The sequence below is a fragment of the Pinus tabuliformis genome, chromosome 3_2 (genome assembly GCF_031772625.1).
Source record: "Pinus tabuliformis cultivar Carrire ecotype Pingquan chromosome 3_2, CPIR1, whole genome shotgun sequence".
NCBI lineage: Eukaryota > Viridiplantae > Streptophyta > Pinopsida > Pinales > Pinaceae > Pinus > Pinus tabuliformis.
In genome coordinates this window covers 917,039,298-917,050,328 of record NC_142302.1, presented here as the reverse complement: position 1 = coordinate 917,050,328, position 11,031 = coordinate 917,039,298, and positions in this window count along the sequence as shown.

Here is an 11,031-nt window from a genome sequence, read left to right as displayed (position 1 = left end):
TTCTTCAGAGATTCCCTACTAAGGGGAACCTGTAATTGTACTGCTTAGATATAAAATATGAATTCACCATCACGCTCCCTATGAAAATATGAGAAAAATTATTGTAAACCTGATAACATTCTAACAATGTGAAAGTTTACCTCCTAGGGAATATTTTTAGCATCTCAAGGTTCTGAACAAAAAATATGTCTTCAAAAGCGTACCAACATAGTTCCACCTATCCCCTGAAAATCATGGTTCCATTCTCTGTCCCACTTGTGGTTCCGCCAAATAAGAATTCCTCCATCGTTGGCTTCACCTCCGTCTGTTTTCTCTCTCCCCCATCGAATGGCAAAACCAAAGCTTATAAAGGGGTTGGGTGGCAAACTTTACAAAGCACCTACCCTTGGTGGATTGGTTAGGCATTTTGTTTGATACAGGGAGGTCGGGGGTTCAAAACCTACCGACCACCAACCTTAGTATATAGTGCAGGTTTGATATATTTTTGTTTCATATTAATACACAATCATTTAACATTTTTCTCGAAAATGGTCAGTTAAATACAATATGTCATTGTTGGTTACATTTTACTATATCTGGTTCTGGTGGTGGCGGGGTTTGACCACCCGCCACCATATATATGGTATGAGGACCATTGGGGTGGCAATGTTTGTGGCCGACCACTGCACCATTTTTTTTGTTTTTGTTTTTGTTTTTTATATAATATATCATTTTTTTTGTTTTTGGTTGACAATAAGGTTTATTAGACAAATTAAGGGTTCAAAAATTCTACCATTCCAATGGCTAGATTGCGTGCGTAGATTCTCCGTGAATTCGTAGGATCATTAAACCTACCACTTGTCCAACTTTGACCAGCCTTATCTTCTTCATACAAACTTGGATTTGAGTTTTATTCACACCGTTGGAATTAAGGCAATGAGCACTACAACCTAATCCTAGTTTGAGAGAAATCTGACCACTTTTAATTTTGAGCTATTATAAGCCCTCCTTGACCTCTGAGTGTGTCTATAGCCACCTATATCACTCCTCCCCACTGACCATCTTTTGGTCCTCTAAAATTATGAACATAATCGACAACTTTTGTGTACATTTTCTATACCGCAAGTGTCCTGATAGGTCACCATTCTTTCTCCTTCACCTTTGACTTTCGGATCCATAAGAAACGAGCCAACACTTGCATCCTCTGCAAACTTGTAGTACAATATTTTTCAAATTACATGCTTAACTACATGAATAATTATTACTCAAGCATCCCATACTTTTCATGTGTTTATAACACATACTCTGTGGTCAAGTTTACATCAAAATGGAAACAATGGCCCAACTATAAATACAAGGCCAAAACATCATTGTTTCTTCAACAAGTGATGGAAAACACATCATCATTTTTACAGTTTAAAATACAACACATGATTTACAAAGTGAGGCCATGATAAGCTACCCAATCTAGAAAAACCATTTCTTACTGAACAAAGTGAACCACAATGAATGTGGTGGATTTTCTTGATGAACATTTTCACTGTCTAGTTTTTGCATGGGAATTTTGTCCTATTGAGGTTGCTCTAGATGGAGCATCCAACATGTGGCTCTTTGGTGACCACCTATGTTGCAATGACTATAGAAAGTCTTCTTCCTCTATATCTGCTTCCTTCCCTACTATGGAGAAGGCATTTCATGCCCCATATTCTTTCCTGCTTCCAGTCTCTTCAAGCACTCAACAAACACATGGTTATGTAAACCATAAAAGCTAAAGTGTTTTCTATTCCATGATTTATGCTAATCATTAACAAGATTGTAATGAAAATTAACTTTAGAATACTAAGACTTGTTATACCTTTCCTGGCTATCTCTTGTGCAATTATGGTGATGACATCTTGCCCAATCTCTTCCTCTGCAATGTGCACTGCCATGGGATGATGGTGATGTGTTCCCATCATTCTCTTTCCTCGACGGTTTCATCAATGTCTTGGAAGCTTCTGACACCTTTGAGATTTCTCCTTCGGTGTATCCCAAACCCGAAAATCAAGATATTTTCACAACCTCCAATGGTTGAGTCATGCCTTGGACATTAACACTAAGTCCTCCTCCTTTGTACATCATCTTGGTAAGGAGTCTCATGGTAGTTCCTGTAATTGGCACCTCCACATTTCCAACAAAAATAACATCATGTGCAGATGAAACTAAAGAACAATTAACATTGTTTACCTCAGTTGTCAATTTTGAAATAGGTGATGAGGGATTCTCTAAGCCTTCACTTCTCTCTAACTTCTCCAAGGCCTCTGGCATGGCTTGTAGCTGAAGCTATAGCCTCTGCTTCTCCTCTTTCTCTTATTGTAGAAGTCTCCTTAATTCAGTATGCTATGCTTGAAGACTCTAGTCATTGCACTTCAATCCTTCCAAGGCCTCTTCCATGGATCACAAATGAAGCTACAATCGTTTCTTTTCCTTTTTCTATTCTCATAGAAGCATCTTCAATTTAGCGTTATCTTCTTCAAGTCTCTTATTGATATCCTCATTTGAATGATGAGAATATGATGAAGGCGATGATTGTTCATTGGAAGGTGTGGATGGAGCATCATTCTCTACTCTCTCTTTCTCCCATTCCTCATAAGCTTCATACATTATGTCCACCATTTTGGACGTCCAGAGCAAGGCCTCATACATTTCTTTGTCATCCTCCATTGTTGCATGTTCAATTGTTCACACTCGCAATTCACATTATTGATAAGACCACCCTGATACAAAACTTCATTAGGGACTTCTTCATCTACCAAAATTATCCAAGATCTTTAACTTATGTGATGTTGTTAGAATTTCATTTAAAAGACCATAAAAAAACCACATGTTCATGCTTAAACAGGAGGAAAAATGAAAACGATTAGCAAATCATAGACACGATACATTTGATAATAGAGTTCACCTAGTGTGGGCTATGTCTCTAGGGTTGGTGTCAAGATAGTGTAGGCCGCTTCATATAACGCTAGAAAAGATGATGATGTAAATGGAAGACTCTTTGTCATAACAATGTCATACACCCTCAACAAGAGTGGTTTGTCACTCCATGAGACGTTCTCCCTGTGAGAACCCTCATTCAAAATGGGCTTCCTTCAACATGAAAAACTAACAAGGTCTCACATAATGTGGCAATGAGTATCCCCTCAACATAGTTACATAGGGATCTCAACAAAAATACATAGAATGACAAGCTAATGAAATCTCACATAATGTGGAAATAATGATCCCTCCACATAGTATCAATTAGGGATCTCAAAAATAATACATCTTCTCAGAAATAATGAAAGGAAACATAACATGACTACTTCATATACCTTCACTTCTGAAATTGGCTGAAAAATGAAAGGCTCAACTACAAAAACTGACTGCACCACTGAATCTTTGGCGTCGCGTAATGTAAATTGACCATCCATTCGTGAAATTCTGACACTGTCAAAATCTGGGCCTTCGGGAATCTTTTAGATGCCCCATGATTCTCCAAAGATTCTGCTCCATGCGCTAACTAGAAGATGCCCCATGATTCTCCAAAGATTTTGCTCCATGCGCTAACTAGAGATATTCTCTTCAAATGGAAAATTTGATCTCACCATTGTGATCCTTCAGGAATTCTGAGATTTTTGAGTATAGATTTGGCTGCATTCTGACTCTGGCGAATTTTAGCCTCCAAGGGAATCTAAAGATTCTTGAGAGATTCTCTGTTGTTGAGTAGCTGCAATTTTGTTTCTCAGATAGAAAATTTGAATTCACCATCGCGCTCCCTGTGAAAATCTGAGAAAAATGACTCTAAAATTGATAACATTATGACAATGTGAAATTTTACCTTCCATGGAATCTTTTCAGCATCTCAAGATTCTCTGCAAAAATTATGTCTCGAAAAGCATGCCAACATAGTTCTGCCTCGGCACTGCAAATCATAGTTCCATTCTCTTTCCCACTCATGGTTTACCTAGATCAGATTTATGCCACTATTGGATTGGCCTCTATCATCTATTCTCTCTCTTCCCCATCGAATAGCAAAACCAAAGCTTATAAGGAGGATGGGTGGCACTCTTTAAAAACCCACCACCCTTGGCAGATTGGTTAGGCATTATGCTTGAGATGGTGAGGTCAGGGGTTCAAATCCTGTTGACCTCCAACCTTATTATATAGTGAGTTTGATTTTTTTTGTAACGGTTTCATATCAATACACGATCGTTTAATTATTTTTTTGGAAAATGGTCAGTTAAGCACAATATGTCGTTGTTGGTTAGGTTTTACCGTATCTAGTTCCAATGGTGGTGGGGTTTGACCACCCACCACCATATATATGGTATGTAGACCATTGGGGCGGCGTGTTGGTGGCCCACCACCCCATAAATTTTTATTTTTATTTTTTATATATAATATATCATTTTGTTTATTTTTGGCCGAGAGTAGGAGTTATTAGAGAAATTAAGTGTTCGAAAAATTCGACCGTTCGGATGGCCGAATTTCATGCGTCGGGTCTCCGTGAATTTGTAGGATCATTAAACCTTCCACTGTCCAACTTTGAACAAAACTTTAACCAACTCTATCTTCTTCATACGAACTCTTATTTGAGTGTCGCTCACACCATTGAAATCAAGGCAAAGGGCACTACGGCCTGGTCTTAGTTCGAGATCAATCTAACCACTTTGAATTTTGAGCTATTATAAGCCCTATTTGACCTATGAGTGTGTCTAGATCCACCTAGATTAGAGGGGGGTAAGAGAAAAGACATATAGAGATACTGATGGAGAGAGAGAGAGACGAAGTTATAAGGAAGGTGGAGAGTGAGAGAGAGAAGACACCAGGAGGGAAGAGAGATAAAATCGAGGGAGAGGGAGAGCATGGGAAGAGACAGAGAGGGAGCGATAGATAGATATATTGGAGAAGGAGAGCGTACGTTTTGGGGGTGATATAGACAAACAAAGGGATAGAGATATATAGGTGGATGGTGAAGAGAAAGAAGGGAGAGATGGAGACAGGGTGGGGGGTATATAGATATTCACAGATATGGAATGAGAGAGGATGTGTGTTTGGGGGGGTGAGATAGAGAGACAAATAAGGAGAAATGGAGGGAGATACAAAAATATATGGAGGGGAGAGAGAGGGAAGAATATTTCTTGCATTATATGCATTCATTTTAGTGTAGATGGTTATTTCTAATCCTTTTTTATTTCTTGCAATAGATGCATTGATTTTAGTGTAGATGTTGATTTCTAATGATATTTGATTAATTGCACTACATGTATTGATTTCAATGTAGATGATTCCTAATCCTATTTGATTGCTTGAACTAAATTCATTGATTTCAGTGTAGATGGTGATTTCTAATCCTATTTGATTGCTTTCACTAAGTGCATTAATCTCAATGTAGATGTTGATTTCTAATTATATTTGATTGCTTGCACTAGATGCATTGATTTTAGTATAGATGGTAATTTCTAATCCTATTGGATTGCTTGCATTAGAAACATTTATTTTAGTGTTGGTTTCCAATCCTATTTGCTTACTTGCACTAGATGCATTGATTTGAGTGAAAATGTTTATTTCTACTCGTATTTGATTATTTTCATTAGATGCATTGATTTTAGTGTAGATGTTGTAATCTAATCCTATTTGATTTCTTTCAATTGATGCATTAATTTCAATGTAGGTGTTTATTTCTAGTTATATTGAATTGATTGCACTAGATGCATTTATTTCAATGTATATGATTTCTAGTCCTATTTGATTGCTTGCACTAAATGCATTCATTTTATTGTAGATGGTGATTTCTGATCTTATTTAATTGCTTGCACTAGATGCATTGATTTCAGTGTAAATGTTGGTTTCTAATCTTATTTCCTTGCACTAGATGTATTGATTTGAGTGTAGATGTTCATTTTTAATCATATTTGATTACTGCATTAGATGCATTGATTTCAATGTATATTTTTTTCTAATTCAACCTATTAATATTGGAGAGCAAGAGAGACAAGGTATGATGTTTAATACAACAACTCAAGCTAAATATTTAAATGGTTTACGATTTCAACTGCCCTCTTTATATATTCGACATGGAAATATGACAAAACTAACAAGGGTGAAAATAAGAATAGTAGAAGAAAATAGTTTGAGATTGGTCACAATGAATACTATCTATAATTGACTACATTCTTATTATTCACATTTTCTATCATCCAACACTATTACATTGTAACTTTGCATTCAAAAATTTTATTTCATCATTTTTCATAATTAAAGTTATTAACAATATTTATCATCTCAAGAAACTAAGGTAACTAAGCAAATTTATAATTAAAATGATGAGATAAATCTTAGACATACTTAGCATATTTAAAATGATCATATTAATATTAGATGTATTTATATATTATTGATAAAATTAATCATATGTTCGATAGATTTTCCTTAGCCGCACATGACTGAAACTAGCCTAGATGCATCTTAACTTCGGATCTATCAAGCACTGGGAGGGATCAAATCTCTCGAGGTGCAAACCTTTCCTCAAGTTTTTCAATCAAAAAAGAGGTTTGCACCTCGAGATATTTGATCTCTTTCACTACTTGAGAGATCCATAGTTAAGATGGATCTAGGTTGGTTTTTTAATAAAAAAGTCTTAAAAAATCAAGACTTTGGTTTTAACCTTTTCTTCCTTTTAATTAAAATGCATCTTAAGAATTATATTTATATTTACAATAACGTATACAAAATTATTATTACACTGCCCTAAGCAATTTGTGTTTGAACTAGTGTAATCTTAAGTCAAGTTTCTCGCTCATGTAACACTAAATAGTTGCATGGATCCTTCATCAATGTAAGCATTTGTTGTTTGTAGTACATGATTCTGATTGTTAATTGATTATAAAAATAATGGTTGAGATGGTCCTTTTAAATAATCATTTTTGAAATCACTTTTATTATTTATAATATTGTTTTGTTATAATACTAAAAAATATTCTGAAGATAATAATTTAATATTTATTATTAATTAAGATTAAATTAAACAGTATTTTCAAATATTATTTATATTTCACAGTTAAATTGTTTATTATAATGTGGTTCAAATGTTTTGATTTATCCATCAGAAATATATAATTCTAAAAAATCTATATTGTGTAAATTGAAAAAAATATAAATTGTTTGAAATATATTTTTCGTATTTTATTGTTGGTTTGATCCATGAGGTGTTTAAACCTTGAAACCCATGATTTACATGACACTTCATAACACAACAATGATGAATTAAATTTCCCCAAAACATTATCCATATTAACTCCAGATCTATCAAGCGCTAAGAGCGATCAAATCTCTCGAGGTGCAAAACTATATTTTGAGTGCAAAACTTGAGGAAAGTTTTGCACCTCAAGAGATTTGATCCCTCTCAGAACTTGATAGATCCAAAGTTAAGATGGATCTAGGCTGGTTGCAGTTGTGTGTGGCCAAGGAAAATCTATCGAACATATGATTAATTTTATCAATAATATGTAAATACATCTAATATTAATATAATAATTTTAAGTATGATAAATATGTCGGAGATTTATCTAGTCATTTTATTTTAAATTTTCTTAGTTACCTCAATTTGTTGAGATGATAAATATTGTTAATAAATTTAATGATGAAAATTTTGAATGCAAAGTGACAATGTAATAGTGTTGAATGATAGAAAATGTGAATAATAAGAATCAATTCAATTACAAATAGTCTTCATCATGGTCAATCTCAAATTGTTTTCTTCTACTATTCTTATTGTCTCCCTTGTTAGCTCTGTCATATTTCCATATCGACTATATCAAAAGGACAATTGAAATTATAGACCATCTAAATATTTAGTTTGATTTTTTATAGTAAACAACATACATTGTCTCTCTTGCACTCGAATATTAATAGGTTGAATTAGAAAACAACATCTACACTTAATGCAATGCATCTAATGCAAGTAATCAAATAGGATTACAAATCAACATCTACACTCAAATCATTGCATCTAGTGCAAGTAAGAAAAAAGGATTAGAAACCAACATCTACACTGAAATCAATGCATCTAGTACAAGCAATAAAATAGGATTATAAATCACCATCTACACTAAAATCAATGCATTTAGTGCAAGCAAACAAATAGGACTAGAAATCATCTACTTTGAAATCAATGCATCATGTGCAAGAAATCAAATATATTTAGTAATCAACATCTAAATTGAAATTAATGCATCTAGTGTAAGCAATCAAATGGGATTACAAAACATCTACACTGAAATCATTGCATCTAATGCAATTAATCAAGTAGGATTAGAAATCAACATCTACACTCAAATCAATGCATCTAGTGCAAGTAAGTAAATATGATTAGAAACCAACATCGATACTAAAATCAATGCATCTAGTGCAAGCAACCAAATAAGATTAGAAATCACCATCTACACTAAAAAAATGCATCTAGTGCAAGCAATCAAATATAATTAGAAATCAACATCTACATTGAAATTAATGCATCTAGTCAGGCTTGGAATTTCAAATCCTTTCTCCTTATCAAATAGAAATTTGTTGACGTTTTTGTATTTTTCATGCCCTTCATTTTACATTCTACCCAAATTTGTGAATGTCAACCTCCCCTTATCTCGAAACTCTCTTTCAACTACTTTTGCATCTCAATTTTCATTAATCTTCCTCTAAAAGTGCCTTGTTTTTCCTAAGTTAGCATAAACATGTTAATTGTTGCAATTGTATTGCATAGTAATATCTTTTGTTTAATTATCTCTCTTTTTAATCATATAGTCTCTTATTTTCAAATTAAAGGAATAATTTATTTCATTCTCAATTTTATTTTATGTTGTAAAATATTTGACATTAAAAATTATTTCAATTTGCAAAGTAGATTTAAGGATATAGATTTTGTTATTCATATGATAACTTTCTATTTATATAATGAAAAATAATTCGACCTTAATTCCATTCATTTTTATATCTTTAAATTTTAGATGATTTTAATTTAGTATGTGTGTGTGTGTGTGTGTGTGAGAGAGAGAGAGAGAGAGAGAGAGAGAGAGAGAATTGATAAAGAAAAAACTACTAAGACTCATACTTAATGCTTTTGACTAAAATATTTATAATAGTGAATATCCATAATTTATTTTTATTCTTACTCATACAAAGCATTATAAATTCTTCAAACTTTTGAAAATATAAGCAAAACAAATAATCCTTACTTCTTATTTAAGAGTTATGTGTTATAATTATATTAAATTGAACTTCAATTTCATTTAATCATTAAAACAATTAATTTATAAAACAACCCAAAATATATTATAACTAATTAAATCAACATTAAACCTAAAAAAACAATTAAATTATTTTTAAAAGTCCACCAAAAAATACAATTAAATTATTTTTAAAAATACACAATAGCATTTTGATTTTTTTTTAAATAAGAAAAGCCTCCAACCTCAAGTGCATACCACTCGCTGAAACAACTAAATTTTTATTAACCTCAAACCATGTACATTCATAAAACTCATAAAACTAGCCGCCTAAATCAAGCGTATAACCTCAACAATCACATTTGGAGTAAGTCCTAACATTTCTTTAACAATTCAAAAACACCTCAAAATACTTCAGTGCTTTATTGCACTGATAGCAACCATGTAAACTATAGACATTTTAAACCTTGGTTGGGCATGCGAGTGGGATCAGGATGGCCTCTCAACTCTTGAGGAAGTGTGAAGTGCATAGATACGCTTATGTCAATAAATTTAAAGTTTTGGGTGCATTCAGTACCATTAGTATGAATGCTATCTCAATCCATTTAAATTTGAATATGTGAAGTTTCAAAATGCATATGACAAATTCACACAAATAAATAAGATATGAAATTTGGAATTTGATATATGCAATCAATCATATTATTATATAATAATCATTTTACAAACTTATAATCATATGGTGTTTAAAAGATTATTCCAGAAATTTTTTAGTTGAGACAACAATTTGGTTACTAGGATTGTACAAAGTTTGAACCCTTAACCAATTCAGTTATAAACACATAAATTCTAATTAGAAATAATTATGGGTATTATACTACATTGCATTATACAAAAAATTGACATGAATTGTATAGATAAGAGTTAATTTCATTCGGTTTCCAAAAATAAAAATATTTTACCAAAAATTTTATGAGTAATCCCAGTTATAGAGCTTGAGAGTGCAGAACAGTTGTTGGAAACCTGAATTCCGAGTTATAAATATTCAATGCAATTATGCTTTGCAGCCAACTACTTGTATTTAAACTTATGCTAAGTGGAAAATCCATTAAATGGTATTGGTATTATAATTTTTGACAGTTTAAATTTAAAATCAGACATCATTCTGACGGGTTGCAGATATAAAAGATACGTCATATCTGACAGGTTAAATTTTTAGCTTGCTGTCAAATACATCTTGAAACCCAAATTACGTCTTACAGAACGTCAAATCCCATGCTTGCATCTAGTGCACGCAATCAAATAGGATTAGAAATCACCATCTACATTAAAATCAATGCATTTAGTGCAAGTAATCAAGTATCATTAGAAATAAATGTCTACACTAAAATCAATGCATCTTGTTGAAGCAATAAAAAAGGATTATAAATCACCATATACACTGAAATCAATGCATCTAGTGCAAGAAATCTTCTTCCACCTCCACACACACCCCCCTCCCCCACATTTATATCTATATTTCCCTCCATCTCTCCTTCTTTGTCTCTCTATCTCACCCCCCCAAACACACACACTCTCTCACTCCATATCTATCAATATCTCTATCCCTCATTTTGATGAAAATGCATCTTAAGAATTATATTTATACTTACAATATTGTATACAAAATGATTATTACACTGGCCTAAGCAATGGGAGTTCGAACTAGTGTAATCTCAAGTCAAGTTTCTAGGTCACATAACACTAAATAGTGCCATATAATCCTCCATCAATGTTATCATTTGTTGTTTGTGTTACATGATTGTCACTGTGA